The 20,269-nt window shown below is 46.5% G+C and overlaps 1 protein-coding gene and 1 long non-coding RNA gene across 4 annotated transcripts in view; one reads left to right on the top strand and one right to left on the bottom strand.

Annotated features, from left to right (window-relative positions):
- The window catches only part of LOC115540037 (uncharacterized), a 45,574-nt gene that overhangs the window by 19,976 nt on the left and 5,329 nt on the right, over nucleotides 1-20,269 (bottom strand). The gene's annotated exons all lie outside the window — the stretch shown is intronic.
- LOC115540054 (uncharacterized) lies at nucleotides 7,306-8,999 on the top strand. 3 transcript variants are annotated; one of them, XR_003976106.1, is made up of 3 exons: nucleotides 7,306-7,346; nucleotides 8,407-8,544; nucleotides 8,897-8,999. It is a non-coding gene; the product is annotated as an uncharacterized LOC115540054 (long non-coding RNA). The 3 variants fall into 3 exon arrangements; XR_003976107.1 differs by having other exon boundaries at nucleotides 8,385-8,544; XR_003976108.1 differs by lacking the exon at nucleotides 7,306-7,346 and adding an exon at nucleotides 7,632-7,798 and having other exon boundaries at nucleotides 8,385-8,544.

Here is a 20,269-nt window from a genome sequence, read left to right as displayed (position 1 = left end):
ACCCGTTTTAACGGACAAAGATAGAGCGGATCTCGCATACACACCCACTGATTCACTCACAGATTCCCTCTTTCTCGCAGACGCACACGGAAACATATCGACAGACTTCTCATTCTGTGTCCCGCACCCACAATCATCAGACACGGCAAAATAGCGTTAAGCATAGCAAAGCAGGCAAGCGTTGCACACATAGCCGGGTTATCACTGATTGATTTATTTCCATATTTCAGCCGGCCCAAAAATACGCTCGCTCTCTTTCTTTCTCTCTCTCTGGGCCTCTTACACACACACACACACACAGCCACTCCGTCTCTCTCTCACTCGCGCATACACACGCTGTCTCTCTTTCACTCGCGCATACACACACTGTTTCTCTGTTTCTCTCTTTCACCCGCACACACACACTGTCTCTCTGGTCGTGAAGGTGGGGGTGAGAGGTCTCTGCTCCCTCTCACACACACACCTAAACAGACCTTTCTCATTCTGTCTCCTCCAAACGCACACACAAAAACATCGCCTCTTGCGTACCCGCGCACACACAGAGTCGCTCACAGCCTTTCTCTCTCTCTCACGCGCATACACACACTGTTTCTCTTTGCAAAGGGACTTTAACCCTGATAAAGGACTCCAACCTTCTCACCACATAGAATTATTTAATACACATCCAATACTCGGCCATCGGTAGTCTTGTATCACTATGACCGATTCTTATAGGCCCTTCTCTTTCCCTCTGGGTTCCACCCGCAGCCCAGGCATCCCTCTGAGTCCACTCTGTGGCCCAGGCATTTATTATTTTGGCCATCGGTAGTCTTGTATCACTATGACCGATTCTTATAGGCCCTTCTCTTTCCCTCTGGGTTCCACCCGCGGCCCAGGCATCCCTCTGAGTCCACTCTGTGGCCCAGGCATTTATTATTTTGGCCATCGGTAGTCTTGTATCACTATGACCGATTCTTATAGGCCCTTCTCTTTCCCTCTGGGTTCCACCCGCGGCCCAGGCATCCCTCTGAGTCCACTCTGTGGCCCAGGCATTTATTACTTTGGCCATCGGTAGTCTTGTATCACTATAACCGATTCTTATAGGCCCTTCTCTTTCCCTCTGGGTTCCACCCGCGGCCCAGGCATCCCTCTGAGTCCACTCTATGGCCCAGGCATTTATTACTTTGGCCATCGGTAGTCTTGTATCACTATAACCGATTCTTATAGGCCCTTCTCTTTCCCTCTGGGTTCCACCCGCGGCCCAGGCATCCCTCTGAGTCCACTCTGTGGCCCAGGCATTTATTACTTTGGCCATCGGTAGTCTTGTATCACTATGACCGATTCTTATAGGCCCTATGGTCTCGAGGGTATTCTTTCACCATGCAACGAGCCGATATTCGATGTGTCACGCATTCAGGGTCAATCGGGTTTTATGGGGAAATGCTGGGGTGCAGTCCTATTCGTCCCCACGAGATATCCCGTAGCGAACCGTTCTCACAGTCTCACCTCCTAATGTGGTTCCTATATAACTATGCAGAGTTTGGATTTTATCAACAGGTTCTGCCTACCTTTTGTTGGGCGTACGCGAGGTGAGACTGCAGGAATCGGTCCGGTGCTCCGGGGTCCCGAGGCCGTGCCGCTCTCCGTCTCTCGTTTCCCAGTTGCGGTCCAATTCAGAAAAATCACGTCGTGGGTCACCAAATTGAAGGGAAAAACGGTCTGTCTAGTTACTGGACCAGATAAAATGAGACGGAGAGGTAATAAAGTCTGTCGGCACGAGGACCTTGGATTTATTAAGTAAAGTGGCAACGGTTATACAGAGTCATAAGCGTGAGAAATCGAATATGTCGAAGTCCCTAATCAGCGCTGATGGTTCGTCCGGAGCTTCGCCTCCGTGGAAGGTCTGCTTCAGAAGAAGGTGAAGAGTCTCAGAGTGATACAGTCTTATGCTGTATCTCCTTGTGATGAGGTGTGTGCGTTTGAGATGTGTGTGGTTCTGTGTGTTTTTACTTGACCTTGGCTCCCAGGCACTAGTATATGCATGCATATCTTCTTGTGTTCCTCCTCACGGGGGAGAGCTTCAGAGCATCTCCTGTTGTGGTCCTCCCGTTCTTGAGGATGACTGGTGCATTGTCTGAGTGTCTACCATCTGCCGGGAGGAGAAATGGGGCCCTGGCTCCGGCCCTGACCTGACTATATTCTCATGTATGTGTTATGTGTTAAAAGTTGACTATATTATAAGGTGACTGCCATGTGATGTGCTCATTAAGCTGGGTAGGAGTTAGCTATATTTATAATGTACATGTGATGTGCTCAGCAGGTTATTTTGCCCAACACTCACCGGCCCGCTTGGCAGAAACCAAGGCCAACAAGAGCGCCGTCTTGAATGACAGGGCATCCAAAGGGGCCTGGGAGAGAGGCTCGAAAGGATCCCTGGACAATCCGCGCAACACGGTGGGGAGATCCCAGCGTGGTGTAAGCACGCGTGAAACAGGCCTAACCCGTCTAGCCCCACGCAAGAATCTCTTGACCAGTGGATGGCTGAAGATCGGTCCACCATCACAGCCTGCATGGCCAGCCGAAACGGCTGCCGCATAGACCTTGATAGTGGAGAAGGCCAAACCTTTTTCCAATAAGTTTTGCAGAAACGAAAGCACGCTTCCCACCTCGCATTGAGATGGGACAGCGTGGTTCGTCTCACACCAATTAGAGAAGGCGCACCACTTCGCCGCATAGAGGGAAGAAGTAGAAGGCGCACGAGCACTCTGAATAGTGTTGATAACCGTCTCAGGCAAACCTTTGCCCTGCAGGATCAACCTCTCAGGAGCCAAACCAACAGCCGTCCCGAGACATCGGGCGGGTGGTGCACCGTCCCGTGGGCCTGTGAAAGCGCATCCGGCCTGAATGGTACTGGCCAAGGCGCCGACCGCGAGAGCGCGGCAAGCTCTGGAAACCACAGAGCTGCACGGTTCTCCGGGGCCACTAATATCAGGGACAGTCTCTCCTGTCTGACCCGTTCCAGAAGAGGAAGGATCAGCTGGAGCGGGGGAAACGCATACAAGAGAGTCCGCGGCCAAGGTGTGTGTGCCAACGCATCTACCCCCAACGGGGGAAGATCCCGAGGGCTGAGGGAGAACCACCACCTGCAGTGCGTGTTCTCCCGGGACGCGAAGAGGTCCACCTGCGCTGTCCCGAACCTCTGCCAGATCAGTCTGACAATGTCGGGATGTAACCGCCACTCGTCTCGGCGGGGACCGCCTCGAGACATGAGGTCCGCCCCAAAGTTCTGGGCGCCCGCGATATGCAGGGCTCTCAGACTGCGGAGATACTGATGAGCCCAAAGCCAGAGCTCGACCGCCTTTCGGTGGAGAGCAGGGGAGCGGACTCCCCCCTGTCTGTTGATGTACGCCGCCGCCGACACGCTGTCTGTCCTGATCAGAACGTGGCGGCCGCGGACCAGGTGAAAGAAATGCAACAGCACTTTCCTCACAGCGTCGAGCTCCAACACATTTATGTGTGCTGTAGGGGGCGTGCGCCACTCGTCTCCGACCGAGTGAGAGAGGCACGTTCCTCCCCAACCCGTCAACGAGGCGTCCGTGAAGACCACTACGTAGGACGCCACCCTGCCCAGTGGAACACCCTTGAGAAGGGCGGAGGGTCCTTTCCAATATTCCAGGTCTGGCGACACCGAACGGGGGACGAGGAGCACCCTGAGCTTGTGTCGCCTGGGGTCCAACCGTTGGCGAGCAAACCACCGCTGGAGTCTGCGCATAAAAAGCAGACCCAGGGGGACCACGGGGTGGGCAGCTGCCATCAGCCCCAACAGGCGCATGGTGGACAGTGCGGTCACGTTTCTGCGAACGTGAAAACGGGAGAGCGCCGACAGGATGGCGTCTCGCCGAGGAGGCGAAAGCATCGCAGTCATGGTGGCTGAGTCTAGGCAAAGCCCCAAGTAGACTGTCTGCCGGCTGGGGAGCGGGGAGCTCTTCTCCCAGTTGATGGCAAAACCCAGGAAGGAGAGATGGTTTATCACCAACATGGTGTCCCTTCTCGCGGTCTCTTCTGAGTTGCTCAGAATAAGCAGATCGTCTAGGTAGAAGAGAATCCTCTTTCCCTGACGTCTGAGCGGTTCCAACGCCGTCTCCACACACTTCGAGAAGGTGCGCGGCGCCAGGGAATAGCCGAACGGCAGACACTGGTACTCGTACGCCATCCCCATAAAGGCAAAGCGGAGAAACTTCCTGTGCGCCTGCCGAACAGGGACGTGGAAGTAAGCATCCTTGAGATCCAGGGATGTGAACCAATCGTCCTCTCTCACACACCGGAACAATGCTCCGACCGTGAGCATTCTGAACTTCCTCGTGGCAACGAATCTGTTGAACACGCGAAGATCCAGAATAGGTCTCATTTCCCCTGACTTCTTGGAAACCAGGAAGTAGCGGGAATAAAAACCTAGGTGAGACTCGTGGGGCACCGCAGTGTGGGAGAGCCATATGACCCTTTGAATCATGGTAGCCCACGCCATATGCTGGCCGGCCGAAACGGCTATCGGCTGGCATAACTGGAGGATGGCGCTGGAAAAGCGGGAAACCGCCAGCCATCTCGCGGCTTCCTCCGGGCCGTAGGCCTCCCTGTCAGCCGACAAGGAGACCATGGCAGAGGAGAGCAGGGCGATGTTGTTATCCCCCTCGCCTGAGCATCGGCCCACCCCTCCACGTTGGTGAAATCCATGTAGGATCTTACCGGAGCCTTCAGGGTCGAAGGGTCCTCACCGGCAGCAATAAACAAGTGCTGCAAAGGCGGGAACAAGGGGCACTGGGTAACCCGCCGGGAAAAAGATGGGGTGCGAAAGCACTCGCCCTGCATATCGTCAGATACGGGGGCGAGAGGCGGGGCCGGCATGGGAATCCCTTTGATGGCCGCCGCCTCACCCATGATCTCCCGGAAGAGATCGGTCATCCGGCGCGGACCCTCGTGTTGTATGACGGTGGCGGTTGTAACCCGAGAGCGGGAAAAACCGGACGCCGAGTCGCCGAAGACGTCGTCCAGGGAGGCGTCGATGATGCCATCGTCGACGTCAGGTCCGAATAGGTCGATGGCGTCAGCCATTTCCACCGCAGGGGAAAAGAAGAGATGCCTGGAGAGGATCCCCTCTTCAGGCAGCTCCCGGCAGGCGACACAGGAGACGGGGGCCGCCATAGCAGCCGCGGCGTGGTCGGCGCCGAGGCACCAAAAAGCACGCCAAGTGCCCGTCACCCGGTGCCAGGGAGGCGGGACAGGAGGCGCATAGGAGTCCTGAAAAGGACCTAGCTCTAGGAGCGCTCTCAGGTGGCCCTGAAAAGGGCCGTTTGTCCGCGGCCTCGCCCGAGCCGCTGCCACCGGCTTGGGAGATCCGTGTTGAAGTTCTCATCTTCTTAATAGTAGTTCTCAATTTCTCGCTGATAAGCACAAGTGCTGAAAGAAAAGGGAGGATGAGCGACGGTATACACCGCGTTATATAGACACGATACCGTGGGAAATGTGGGCGGTGCCCACGCTGATAGGTGCATAGTTTGAATTTTCAGCGCGCGCAGGCGCGCGCACGGGACAAGCCCATAAGGCGAAGCCTAGACGGCGTAGCCTACATGAAATAGAACTAAATTCGCGCGCGAGAGCAGAACATCATTCGCGAGAGGCTGTTACGCACACACACACACACACACACACACACACACACACACACACACACACACACACACACACACACACACACACACACACACACACACACACACACACACACACACACACACACGCATTTTTTGATTTGTCAATATGTTCAGTTATTTTGGAATCGTTCTTGTTGTTAAATGTGTGTAGGTTAGGCAGGCAAGGCAGTAGGGTTAAACGGGTTAACAGAGTGTGATTTTTGTTCTCATGCAGAAGACCAGCTATGTTTTCCGTTGTCTGCTTTGACAATTCCGAGGAGGTGGAGGTTGTGCCAACGCAATGGTACAATAATGGGGCGTGCAGGTGGCCCCCCCACAAGGCTGAGGGAGTCAATCGGGCCATAAGGCAGCTGGAAGAGCCCCAGGATAACTGGCCTCTATTTGACAATGCCAGGGTTTTTTTTTCTTCAGGTATGTATACTTATATAATTAACTGATCAGTCATGATATCAATAAATACAATCCTAAATTCGAGTTCTGTTCAACAGTTAACTATCTGGAGTGTCGACAGAAGCTGCCACTGGCTCAAAACCAGACGGATTTGGCATCAGAGGTTGAAGACCAAACTACATACCGGAGACCCAAAAGAAAAATCAAGTATGACTTTTATGCTTTTAGTGCCTTTTGTTCCAACATATTTGTGCAAAGCCAGTCTCTTTATGAACTCATGTATTTGTCTTTTGTTTTGTCTGTCTCTAATAAAGGCCAAGTAGACACGTCCGATCGGACTTTGAAAGTCAAGACCCCTGCAGTCCTCCAAAGAAACAGGCCTTCCCAATCCTCCCTAAGGCCCCTGCTATCGCTGGACCGTCCAACTTCAGGCGCTTCATACTAGCGCAGCCCACTCAAAGTGGGTGTTATGAGGTCCCTGTGAACAATGAGCAGCCTCAGGGTTTTCAGGTAGTCGAATTGCAGAAGTAATTTCATTTGCCTTTTTTAGTGGAGATGATAGATGATAAAATAAGTAAATTGTTGTTCACTAATAAACTAGGCAATCAGAATTGAAAATTAAGTTGAAAGTTGAAATAATAGCAATTCATAATAACAATATATTTTTATGCCCGGCTCCAGCACTTAATGACCCTGGGGTCAACCCTTCGCCAAGCAATTGGCGTGAGTTATGGTGGAGGTGACGTGGCAGAGACAGGGTCAGAGGAGGTGATGGTAGGGACACCTTATCAGGGCCAGTCTGTCAGTCCAGGGTCAGGGACTCAGAAGGGAGGCTGCGATCAAATGTGTGGAAATAAGAATTAATGTGTTACACTCCTCCAGCCTTCGATTGATATATGAGTGATATATATATATGAGTATATATCCTTGGAATAGAATAGATAAATAGACACATACATCAATAAATATGAATGTACATACAAAAATACATGCGTTGAGGATTTAAAACTGCCTTTTTATAGGCCTACTAAATGTTTATTTTTTTCTTTTTCAGCTCTTCTGCGTGACCTGTTGGTTAACCAACAAATACTGATGGACCAGCAAAAGACCATGATTCGGATGATCCAAGACCTCCACAGAAACAGCCAGGGAGGTCAGAGGATGTCCACCACCTCCAGGCATACTGCCTATTTTCCACTAGTGGATAAACAGGCTCTGGAGGCCCTGCAGGGCGACCTGGCAAGCCAGCGGGAACTTCGTCAAGAATTGGTGAGCTGCTTTTGATTTCCTTTGTTTCCCGTACATAGAACAATGTGTGGCACTGCGCCACAGAATCAACACTGAGCACCTAATTGATTCCGCTTCTTTTTTTTGCGATATTTAAATATAAATATCGTTCCGTTCATTCATCACCTCATAGCACTCTTTCTCCCTGACATTCTCGTTCACACACGAAAAACGATGCGATTAATATGAAACACGGCCGTCAGAACCAGGCCTTCAGGACTACTCGTCTCTCTTCCCCCCCCCCGTCAGGACTCGGCGTCGTTCATTGTCTGACTTCTGCGCAGGGGGGCGGTATGGGCCTGAATCCCCCGGGCTGAAAAGGGGTCCCACTCCGCCTCACTCACCACACATTGCTTTCTGTCTGTGGGAAACATGTAAGGGATAATGCCCGACGAGGTGTCCATTATCGGGAATTAATGGACGCCTCTGCGTCGGTACGGTTGCGCAAATTAAGACCATTCATTTATATTTTCAAGCGTTTTACAATCCAAATATGACGTTTTTCACAAGCCATAACTTTGTTTCCCTGGTAACGCCTGAGGGGTTGACTAATACCTGGAACAGGATTATCCTCCCGTAAGGTTCTTAAGCAACGGAAACGTTGTTCACTCCTCCAGTAAATAGGACCGACCTTAGCTACGACTTGGCAACGGGAGGTATTCTAGTCCGCTCAGCTATAAGCCAGAGAGCTAACGTAATACTCTAGGGTCTAAAGCATATACCGTGTTGTGTTACAGTTGACTTCATTTTTCACAATTCGTTTTAACTCTCGTTATAAAGACAGGCTGATACGATCGCCAGCTAGCGCATTAATTGAGAACTGTGAACAGACAATTTGACGTAACTACTTATCTGTCCGTATATCAGGAGTTAATGCACACCCTACAGCAAATCAGAATCGAGTATTCCCCCAGACCGTGGTATAATTAAGGGTAATGCTGAATGATTTATACAAATAATGGTAGGCTACTTTTCTTTTGGATAAATAATGCTACTGGTTCTTGTTTTTTATTTGTATAGGTTATCACTCTTGGATTGGCAGGGGGAGCTGATGCCAAAGATACTGTGTGGCGCATTTTGAAACAGGCCATCAAAAATGACCTCGCCAAGAACATCTCATGGCGGGGGATGAATGGAAAGATTTCATTTGAAAATCTACACCTGAAGGCAGTAGTGATGGGTAAGCATTTTAACTGTTCATCACTGTTTATCAAAAGCATCCTGTTCTAGTCTCTTATAACTCTTCTCCAAAGACTCCTGCACCTATGCGGATTCTATCAGGCTGAAACCATCAGTCTGAACTGAGCTCAAAGCACTTTTGAAATGTTTCTAGGAGACAACACACAGGGTTAGCCACAGCCTCAGAGCATGCACCTATCTCCCACATGATGAGATCTATTGACAGTGCTTACAGTTGGAACTTTGCATAGGGAAGAAGATTGTAGCATGCATTACAGTATTGCTGTTTAAATCCAGTTATATCTGTTAAAATCACAAACACAAACATTCTTTGTGTATGTCTTCAATTCCAGATGCAGTGAGGCGCAATCCATCCTGCTCAACCACAACAGATGTGCAGATTGGGGATGCCATTAAGAGATGGTTTTACTGGGCTGGGGATCGGGAGGGAGGGAGGAAAAAACGCCAGCCGGCTCCAAACCAGGAGCAAACTGTTTTGGATTAAATCTAATAAAAATGTGCTACTTTAAAATATTTTGTTTCATTATTTGTGCATTATACACATAGAACATAAATTAACAATGTAATTTATGAGTTTTGGGTCAGTTATGGGATCACTTTGGGTCAGTTATGGGATCACTTTGGGTCAGTTATGGGATCAATTTGGGTCAGTTATGGGATCACTTTGGGTCAGTTATGGTATCACTTTGGGTCAGTTATGGGATCACTTTGGGTCAGTTATGGTATCACTTTGGGTCAATTATGGGATCACTTTGGGTCAGTTATGGGATCACTTTGGGTCAGTTATGGTATCACTTTGGCTTAATTATGGGATCACTTTGGGTCAGTTATGGGATCACTTTGGGTCAGTTAGGGATCACTTTGGGTCAGTTGTGGCTTCTTTTTGGCAAGGTTCTGGGGATTTTGGCCACTCTTTGGGATACTTCTGGCTACATTTTGGTATTCCAAAATTAGTTTTGGCTGGGTTTTGGCCTCCTTTTGTTTTTCTTTTGGCACGCCTAATTTGGCCCAAATTTGGGCCGTACATCATTCCAAAGCTTTACCAAAATGGCATGCCAGTTTTGGCCCAAAACAATTTTGCTATCTGGTAACGCTCCTAGGAGGCCAAAAAGACTGTGTGTAGCATGTCAGCTGGACAACAAAAACTGCAGCCATTGTTTTAAATGAGGCAGTGACACACATTGGGTAAAAGTGTATAGAGTAGGGGAGGGACAAAAAACTGTGGGAAACTGCCGGAGGTTGTGACTGGGGGACACGCCATAACCTCAAGAGCAATGTCCCAAAAATACCAAAACTCAAAGGTAAACCCACCGACAGAGCCTGTACACCTGCATGTAAGGCAGAAAAAAAGGCAAAAACTGCCCACATTCTCTCAGCATGTTGAGGATATGAGACCGGATGAATGTGACGTTTTCAAAAATGAGGTGCATTATCTTGGAAAAGTGATCTTGTCGTAGATTAATCGAGATTTAAAACACTTAGACTAATTCAAGAGAGAGAGAGTAAACGAAATCGAGGGGTCCGGAGCAAGAATTGAAAAAGACTTTATCGTGAAGAAAAACAACAACGACAACAGCCTGAGTGGGTTTGCAGAGTCACTGGCGAACATAGACTCCAGCTCCTCTTTATGCACATACACACATACAAGAATTTCTTTGTCACAATGGAGGTTCCCTTTGTTCCAATGGGGTTTCCGCCTAGTCAATCTTCGTCTCAGCATGTTATCAACCGCGCCCTGGTCTGAGGTCAGCATGGATTGACCTCGTTAGCCAAAATGACCCAAGGCTGACAGGGTGAGGTTAACATGACTTGACCCTGCAGTTCCCAGGACATTTTCTGCTTACCATCTGTTATGAACTCAGGTTCTGCAAGCACAATGCTTTCCACAATTAAAAATATAAAACCTATTAATAATCATGGTTTGCCATAAAATATACTCACTAATTTCTACCACACATCCCCCCTTTGTGATTACTAAGATCACAACAAAAACATAACAGTCGTTTGGGTCATATTTTGCACTACATTTGATCATCATTAAAAAACCTTTAAACATGTTCAGGAATCTCAACCTGGTTTAAGGCAAAAAAGATCTTATCAAATGTCTAACATGTCTAACTAGAATTCACACATAACACAGTATTTTCAGCATGCATTGAAAATCAGCATTTCAAAATATATGACATAAAAATATGAAACTCAAAAAATGACATTTCAAAAAATAAGTAAATAATAGAAATTAAAAACTAAAATTGTCAAGAAGCTTGCATGGATTTGGATAGCTCTGATTATCGTCATGTACTGGTATACTATATAATGTGGCGGGTTTAGGGCACCGTAGTTGCTTCTGTTCGCAGCCACCATGCCCTAGAACCCATTACTCCAATGTCCATTTGTTCACACTGTCTGAAATGGTTGTGGTCACCAGTTAAGAGAATAGGACCTCCTTCTGATGTCCGATTCTCACATTCCGGTCTCCTTTCTAGTGTCACTCCAATCTATCTCTCCATAGAGCATCCTCTCCCACTCCCCCGACTCCTCTATGCCAGTCACCATGAGGGTCTTCTCTTTAGAAAGCCTGGATGCTATTACGGATCTGACTATGGGAATGCAGCAGCAGAAGATCAGACCCATCACTGTTAGTACTATTAAGAGCACTACACCTATCTTTGCGAACATCATTCCCCACATACCAAACTTTGTTTCAAGCCATCCAAACATTCCCTGATCATGGCCTGCGTTTTCCTTTAATTCTTTTCTTAAACGTTTTAAATTGTTCATCGCAAGTGTAAATGATTCATCTGGGGCAGTATTATTTGGAATGAAGGTACAACACATTTCACCTATATGAGCACAAACTCCCCCCTTTTCTGCTAAAAGCCAATCTAAAGCCTGTCTGTTCTGCCAAGCCACAGCTTTAAGAAGTATATATTCTCTCATATTTAATTTATACTTTCTGTTATAGCCACATGCATTCCTGACGTTACTGTTAAACACCATTTCATTGAATGAAATTGGATATGTAATTTACACCGATCTTTCTTATGTGCATGTTCATAATTCTGGCGGAGGGTTAATGCACATAGGTGTTGGTCATCCGACATAACAGTAAACACAAAGTCATTGACTTGGTCTTGCGGTGGTATGTGAGCATACAAGACTGTTTTCCCTTTGTTGTCAACCAGTCCTGAATGATTTTGGGCCGGATTATCCTGTGTTCCTCTCTGGCTTTCTTCAGTAGGCCTACCACCCCCTAATTCCTGGCCCTTCCAGGTTTGTGTTGTCCCCGTGGTTTCATCCTTCCTCGGGGTTTGTGCTTGTGCAAGCGAAATCTGGCACAACCCGTAAAGGATCAGAAACAGGCTCCCCGTTTTCAGCATCATCATGCTGTTGTATCTCTTGGCTCGACTGGATCTGGTCCTGGGGCAGCTGGTCAGCCCCACGTGTGTCTGCGTCTGGCTCCTCCTCCTCACGGTCGTCTCTGCCTTTGGGTTGAGCAGCTTTTGTGCAGTGGTTGAGATGATACCAAGTGGCACTTCCTTCCACTTGGATGGCTGTTGATGTTGCGCTGGTGACTTTGTATGGTCCTTCTCGCCTAGGCTCGTGGTCACCCGGCTCCACCCCCCTTGGTGGCTCCTTCTCCAACTCTGGAACTCTGCCTTTCTCTTGTTGAAAAATAAGCCTGTGTATGCCAGTTAGTTGTCCCATATAACGTCTTAATTCAGTTTCCAATTGTTCTAATGGAGGTCCTTTATGAGGCCCTCGAATGACAGGTGAAGGCATGGGTCGACCCGTAAACGTTTCATGCGGGGTTAGATGCGTCGTTCTGTTAGTTTTCATGCGATAACTCATTAGTGTCAGTCGTAATGCATTAGTCCTTTAATTTAGTACTCTAATTTAATTTTGTTAATCTTTGTCTTAAGCGTCCGATTCCTCTCTCCACCATACCTTGTGGTTTGAGGAATGTAGACACAGCCTAATCTTTGTTTGACATGCAGATGTTAAATCACTTGTTCGAGTGTTTTCTGAATAAACGCTGCTCTGTCGCCTGAGCTAATTTGTGACGGAATTCCAAACCTTGCCATGACTTCTCTAGTCAGAACCTTGATTACCGTAGCCGCACTTTGGTCTTCTGATGGGACTGCTTCTACTCATCTGTTGAACACTGTTTTTTCAAATATTTCACACTCATTTAGCTGGATGTCAATCATTGTTTGCAAGTATGGTGAAGAAAAACCTTGTTTTCAATTTTTTTCCTAATACCTCCCCCCTTGCGCAATGGTCAAAACCATGCGCAGTAAATGATAAACAAATCTAATAACGCCGTTGGTGCACCCAACGTCGAAAGTCTAACCTTAAGCATCAGTAAACTGAAACCAATCTTTTGGGAAGGGAAATCGAAACCAGTATGTCCAAATCCAAAGCCCAATATGGGTGGGTTTACCATCAGCCGCCTGAAACCACGCTGTTCCAAAGTCATGCACTAAACCGAAAAAACGTACATGCGTTAGTGGCCTTCTATACCACAAAGGTAAAATAAAATGAAATAAAACGCGACATGCCCCGTTTCAAGACGACCTCTGCTGCCAGAGCTGACATATCTGACTCCTGTTGTTCCCCCTCCACCTTTCAACAGCCGGCTTTCCCTTGCAGTTCGTCACTACATGTTCAGGTGAGCCAGTGCTCACAGTGACTCTGCCAAATAATCGTGACTGTGCCTGAATTAGGTTGTCCCGGGCTTCAAGGTGGGATCTTACCCGTCGTTGGCTAACCAGCCTTCCATACTGGCTTACTGCAGGATGCCGTACCTGGGATACGATCAATCCCCACCTATATGGTGGTATAGATCGCAGAGTGGAGGGATGGAGACAGAGTCTTCAGCCGCATCTGCCTTATGCAGCCATATGTGTGCGTAATGAATACACATCAGGGTGACTATAAAACAAAAAATGATTTATCAGAGTTAAAATTATTAAAGTGTTGCAGCAGTATTAGTGGCATTTGAAGGTAAACCCACTACTTCCGAATCCAATTTGTCAACATAGCATGTATGACTCCTTCCCAGCAGATGTAGCGTCAATCCACCTATTGTCCTTAACTAGGGAGATGTGAAAGAAAACAAAAATCACAATATTAAAACTTGCATTTTCAATATTGGGCGACTCACTTTTGTCTTAACCGCTACTCAAAATCACAATTCTCTTCATAATCCTACCCGATTGCCCTTCACTATCTATTTAAATTGGACGACCTAATTAAACCTTTTATTCTACCTATTGCTTGCATTTAGTGTTTTCCATATTCTGATTCACTACTATACCAAACCCAAATCCTCTATGTTGATCTTAACTAGTTTATTAAACACTGAATTGATACATTGTTTCTATAGTAATTAACCATATTGTTTTATCTGAAGTGTGCTTGGGTATCCCCTTGTGTACTCTGTCACTCGGAGTAGGAGAGGATTCTCCCCTACCTCGGCAGCCCTGACACACACACGAGAACAGGTTCTCACACACCCGTTCTTATTTTATTTTACCTATTTATTTTAAATTACATTTGTCATTGTGGATAACCTAATTTAGAAATTTGGATAACGTTTTATCATACTTATTTGGTCTAATTTTTAAGTATTGCCGATTGTTTTTTCTAAATTATAAGATCACTTTTAATAAATTGTCTATTACTTATCATAATCTCGAAGGAAATATTTTATTTGTGTTGTTATCTTGGCACCTAGACCTCGTCAGGCCCAAGCACCAAAATAACATCCACCTATCCACGCAGAGTCCATGGGTTGGGTCTGCTCCTCCTTTGACGAGTCACTTTACCCTGGCGCCATTGAACCCATTGACTCCTGTGGAGTGTGGTGTGCAGACAATTTTTTAACGCTAATTGCTCATGTTTTGGAGTCTAGATAATTATCCCTAAATCCTGTAATCACCATTTAACTTGCTCAGGGACACATCAACACTCAATATATATATACACTCACAATCGAACCAGCAACCATTCGGTTACAAGACACCCTCTACTTCCTGAGCTAAACCGACCCCCAGCCTCCTCTCCGCTGATTTATTACCTCTGCGTCGGTCCGCGTCCGCCCTTTTTGCTTTCTTTACATTCCCCTCCCTTCTTCAGACACCTTCTCCCTCTGATCCAACCTGTTGTCTCACCAGTGCTCTGTGTACCAAGATGTAATGATCTATACCACATGGTATTCCGACGCGATGCAGAGTCTCCAGGAGCCACAGATTCACCAATCCCAGTGGTGGTTCTATGTTTTCTCTAAAACAGTGGACATAGGTTACATTCAGGGATCAAATACAGAGTACATCCAAGCACACAAATAATCTATTCAGTACAATGCAAATTCAGTCTCTTTCTCTCTGTTGTCTCTCTGTCCAGCCCCCACCGGCGGGTTTTCCTTACTTACGTTCCTTCTCTCTAACTTTCTTTACCTCTTTTTATCTACTTCCTTTACTTTCACAAATCTCCATAACCATTTTCACTTTCAGTAATCCTTTCCTTTCCTTTCTTCACAAATCACTTCATCTGACCCCTCTAACTCAACTCAATGTAACTCTTTCTCACTCACTCACTCACTCACTCACTCACTCACTCACTCACTCACTCACTCACTCACTTATTCGCTCATTCATTCACTCATTCGCTCACATATACAACTTAAAATAAGAATTCACAGACTGTCATCCTTGGAGCTGTCATAGGTATTAACTGCGTGTGCTCCGAGAATCCCAACGTTTTGGTGAATTTTCCTGCCAGGGGGAGGTGAGAGGCATAATTTGGACCTACGCAAGTGTAAGTGGCTCCAGTGTGGGCCGTCATTGGCGTGCCTCTATACTTTATCAGAACCTGCAGTATTGGTTCCTCATCAGCTTGTTTTGTGATTGCTACAAGCTGACCCTCCCCCTGTGGATTCTCTGGGCACCCCTAGTATCCCTGACCTACAAAGGGGCCCTGCTGTCCCCGGTTGTAGCTCCCTTGGTCTTGCCTCCCCTGATAGACGTTGCCCTGTCCTTGTTGGGATGGAAAAGGGTTAGTGAAACAATTTCTCTTAGTATGTCCTTCCTGGTTGCACCCATAACATACTAAAGGACCTCTGCGTTGCCCTTGGAATCCTTGCTGTTGATTATTTCTATTCTGTCCTTGGGACCCCTGTTGCTGATTCTGTCTATTTTTATTTGTGGGGTTCCCATAATTATGGATGTGCACATGTGTAACAGGTGGAGTAGGTGACAGTTGGCTCTGAGGCTGTTGTACTGGGAGAGAAAATGCCAATCTTGGATATTGGTTTTGAAGTGCGCCCTGCTGGGCGGCTTGCGGTATTACAGCAGCTGGTTCTAAAACACCTGCCTGTCTCTTCTTATCTCTTTCCTTCCTTGTGAGATCTTCCAGCTGAAGCTGATATAGCTTCCTCTGAACCTCCTTGCTTTGTTCCTGTATTCTTTGTTTATCCTGACGATATTCATCCACTGCATGAACTAAATGGTCATTAAAATCTCTATGAGATCCTGATGTAGACAGTCCAACCACATCCTCTAGCTTGGCTTTGATTTGGCTGGGTAGTGTCTCTATCACAGAGTTTCTAAACATGACAGAGAACACCGGATGGATCTCAGGATCCTCATCCGTCTCAATGCGCCATCTGTCTACTTGGGCCTGCAGGTAGGATGCAGGGTTCTCTGTGTCACCAATAGGGAGACCTCTCATGCTTTTAGGATCCATACGGACCGGGAACTCCCTCCTGAGTGTGGCCCACAACGCCCCTCTGCAATGATCAAGTGTAGTCTCATCATACTTTCCATCCAGTATATTCAACCCTCCATTCCTCAGTACAAACTCCAATTTAGATAACCCCAATACTCTTGCCAACAGAGCTTTCAGGTCCCCCACTGCCATTAGCTTTCCCACTGTGAGTTCCTCAAATGTTCTAATCCATTTAGACGCCCCGTTAAGTATGTTAGGGAGTCTAGAAATGACTCCCTCCAAGTCCTGTGAACCCCATGGTTGATAATGGACCTGTTGTCCTTCGACTAGAATAGGATAGTTCCCTGGAGAAGTTTCGGGTGCTTTTTCTTCTCTCTGTGATCTCCTTGGTCTCCCCTGTGTTTCGAGTGCCAGGGAGTCCCATAATGCTGCACTACAGCAAGGCTCCTCTGGCCCTCGAAACGCACGGAAACTCTCTTCCCCATCTCTATCACTCCTCTGAGCCTTCGTTCTCTTTACTGATCTCTTTCCTCTCCTTTTCTTTCCTGGAGAAGGCCCCTCGCAAACCTGCTCATTGCCATCTTTCACATCTTCATTACTGTGCTCAACACCACTTGCCCCATCTTCGTCCTCATCTTTACTCTTACTAGAATTAATGTCAGTATTGTTACATTTATTATCTCCTTCATCTAGTGTGACTTCCCCTTTAGATTCTACGTTGTCTTTTAGCAATGAGTACAACGGTACTAGTTTGTGCAGCGGTGACTCAACCGTCAGAGGCAATGGTTGAGCCTTGTTGTTATTAGCAATTATATCTCCCGCCACTCTCTGTAATGTTCGCCACCTCTCTCCTTCCTCTAAGAACAAAGCTAGTACTAACTTTTCCCTGTCCCTCTTTGCTGAGGCCGTTTTTCCACTTCTGTTATCTATGTAATTCCTTATTACTACCTCCATGTCCCTATATCTGTCCTTTCTTCCCAATTCTCAGAGATCTTTTTCATCTCACCTTTGAGCAATAGACGGTCTCTACTCAAAATCTCTACCGCTGTTGGTGCCATTTTTAATTATTTCTTTATTACTTTATTTATCTATGGTGAAGTACACTATTTATTAATAAAATTTATTTGAGTTTATTCTACTAGTTATTTTCTATACTTTACTGTCTCTAAGCTACAAATGTGAACTCTTCCCAAGCGCTCGTCTCCCTCCCTGCTTTGCAGGCTCCTGCTCGTCCCCTGTGTGTTTGCTCGTGCACGTGCAGTTAGAGTCAGCGAGATGTTTAAGTCAAAGAAGATTTACACATTTATTCAGTACTTCAACAAATTAACTATTCTCTATCCGTCTAATTTATTTATGATTATCAACTACTTTAAACAAATTAACTATTCTCTGTCCGCCTAATTTATTTATGACAGAATCAACAACAAAAAATGAACCGGGTCGTAAAAACCTCCGAGGTGAGTTAATCCTAACACGACTTAAATACAGACAATAAGCCGGTTCATACAATGTTCTTTATCTTTATTAAAAATGTCCGAATTGTTTGTAATAAATTACAAATAAAAAGTTGACCGAGCGTAGAAACTGGCCTTTTGATTAAAATATGAACGGTCGGATGGTACTCCAAACAACAAGCCTATTCCTCCAAAACAATGGCTGAATACATAAACACTCGACCAGATCACGAACAAACAAGAGACTTCTCAAAATACCAACTCAAACGGTACCCCAACCAAGAACCTTATCTATTCAAAAGTGCGAGAGTCTGCTTTCTCAGAAAATGCCAACATTGGATCTAGAAATTCACCAGTCGACATCCCAAGCAAACCTCTATTCAAAAAACGCGAGAGTCTGCTTTCTCAGAAAATGCCAACATCGGATGTCGACATCCCAAGCAAACCTCTCTAAAATAAAACGCGAGAGTCTGCTTTCTCAGAAAATGCCAACATCGAATGTCGACATCCCAAGCAAACCTCTCTAAAATAAAAATGAATTCATCGACGGCAATGAATTCCAACCCAACTTTCTGGGATACACTTTGTCATCCAACAGGTACTTCAATCGACCTGTGGACCTGTTACTGTCCTATTGGAACTTTTCCACTAATTCGATCCTCTAGAATACAGACACAGGACTTTATAGGTCTATTTGACTAAAACCTCAAAACTCAAAATAACAACAATTTGTATCAAAAATATAGAGCCACACAGCGTCTTGGTCATTTAGAACCACAGAGCGCGAATGGCCAATGTGCGCGCGCACGTCAATCTCTCCCGGAGCCCCCGTATCTCTCACTCGCTCATTTATCTATAATTTCGGTTCGTTTGATCGAAGAGACACTTTACCTGCTGCTCGGCATTCAGACGGGGCAAGAACAGATCAAACGACTCTATCCTATATATGGCAAGACAACTTACCCTTGAGCTCTGGTCGTATGATCCGTTCGCGTCCCGTCCTCTGGCCCGGCAGCTGGCGAGTCCCTATTTCATCCTGTTCGTGACGCCAAATTATGTCGTAGATTAATCGAGATTTAAAACACTTAGACTAATTCAAGAGAGAGAGAGTAAACGAAATCGAGGGGTCCGGAGCAAGAATTGAAAAAGACTTTATCGTGAAGAAAAACAACAACGACAACAGCCTGAGTGGGTTTGCAGAGTCACTGGCGAACATAGACTCCAGCTCCTCTTTATGCACATACACACATACAAGAATTTCTTTGTCACAATGGAGGTTCCCTTTGTTCCAATGGGGTTTCCGCCTAGTCAATCTTCGTCTCAGCATGTTATCAACCGCGCCCTGGTCTGAGGTCAGCATGGATTGACCTCGTTAGCCAAAATGACCCAAGGCTGACAGGGTGAGGTCAACATGACTTGACCCTGCAGTTCCCAGGACATTTTCTGCTTACCATCTGTTATGAACTCAGGTTCTGCAAGCACAATGCTTTCCACAATTAAAAATATAAAACCTATTAATAATCATGGTTTGCCATAAAATATACTCACTAATTTCTACCACAATCTCAGCTGACGGCTACAGGATGGACAATAAAGAGGTAGCTGCAGTACAAGCGCTTAAAACAAAACCACCTACAAACATCAGAGAGCTCCGTAAACCTTTAGGGTTCCTGGGTTACTATAGGAGTTAGGTGCAGGATTTTCCCCGTCATGCAAAATGCCTGTATGACCTGCTCTCATCAGACATAACCCAAAGTAATGAGTCTAAGTCCAAAAGTAAGTTTGATCAGCGAGGGCAGGTCAAGCCCCTCCAAATCAGAAAATAGAGTGGACTGACTCACACCAAAAAGCATTGCACTATCTTGTTGATGTCTTGACAAACCCATCTGTAATGGCATATCCAAGATTTAAGGATCCATATATTTTGCATGTTGACGCTTCAGAGGAGGGACTGGGTCGGGAGAAGTCCTTTATCAGAGACATGAAGGCAAACTGAGAGTCATCGGCTATGGCTCACGGACATTGACACTAGCAGAAAAAAACTACAGACTATATTCAGGAAAACTGGAGTTTTTAGCACTCAAGTGGGCGGTTACAGACAGGTTTAGAGACTATTTGTTTTATGCTCCCTCTGTAAATGTATACAGCGATAATAACCCTGTTACTTATGTCCTGAGCACAGCTAAACTAAACGCAACAGGACATCGCTGGGTGTCCGAGCTGACTTTAACCTGACATTAAAGTACCGTCCGGGGAAAGTGAACACGGACGCAGACCGTATGGATGCATTAATGTGTGAATGCACAGGGCAGTGTGGCCCCGAGGTGCTAGGTTCGATATTCAATGCAGTTGAAAATCAGGAAGAGCATGATGTGGACTGGATCTCAGCCATTACCTGCAGCCCACATATACAAGAAATAGCTGCCGATACCCAGTCAGACATAAAGAAACACAGCAAGAGCTACTGAAAGCGCTGCTGCAAGACACAGCTGAAAATGTCTGGAGAGAAACCAGACAAGA

Source organism: Gadus morhua, chromosome 3 (assembly GCF_902167405.1).
Source record: "Gadus morhua chromosome 3, gadMor3.0, whole genome shotgun sequence".
NCBI classification, from domain to species: domain Eukaryota; kingdom Metazoa; phylum Chordata; class Actinopteri; order Gadiformes; family Gadidae; genus Gadus; species Gadus morhua.
Note: the sequence above shows the minus strand (reverse complement) of the source record. Positions and strands in the feature narration are given on the sequence as shown.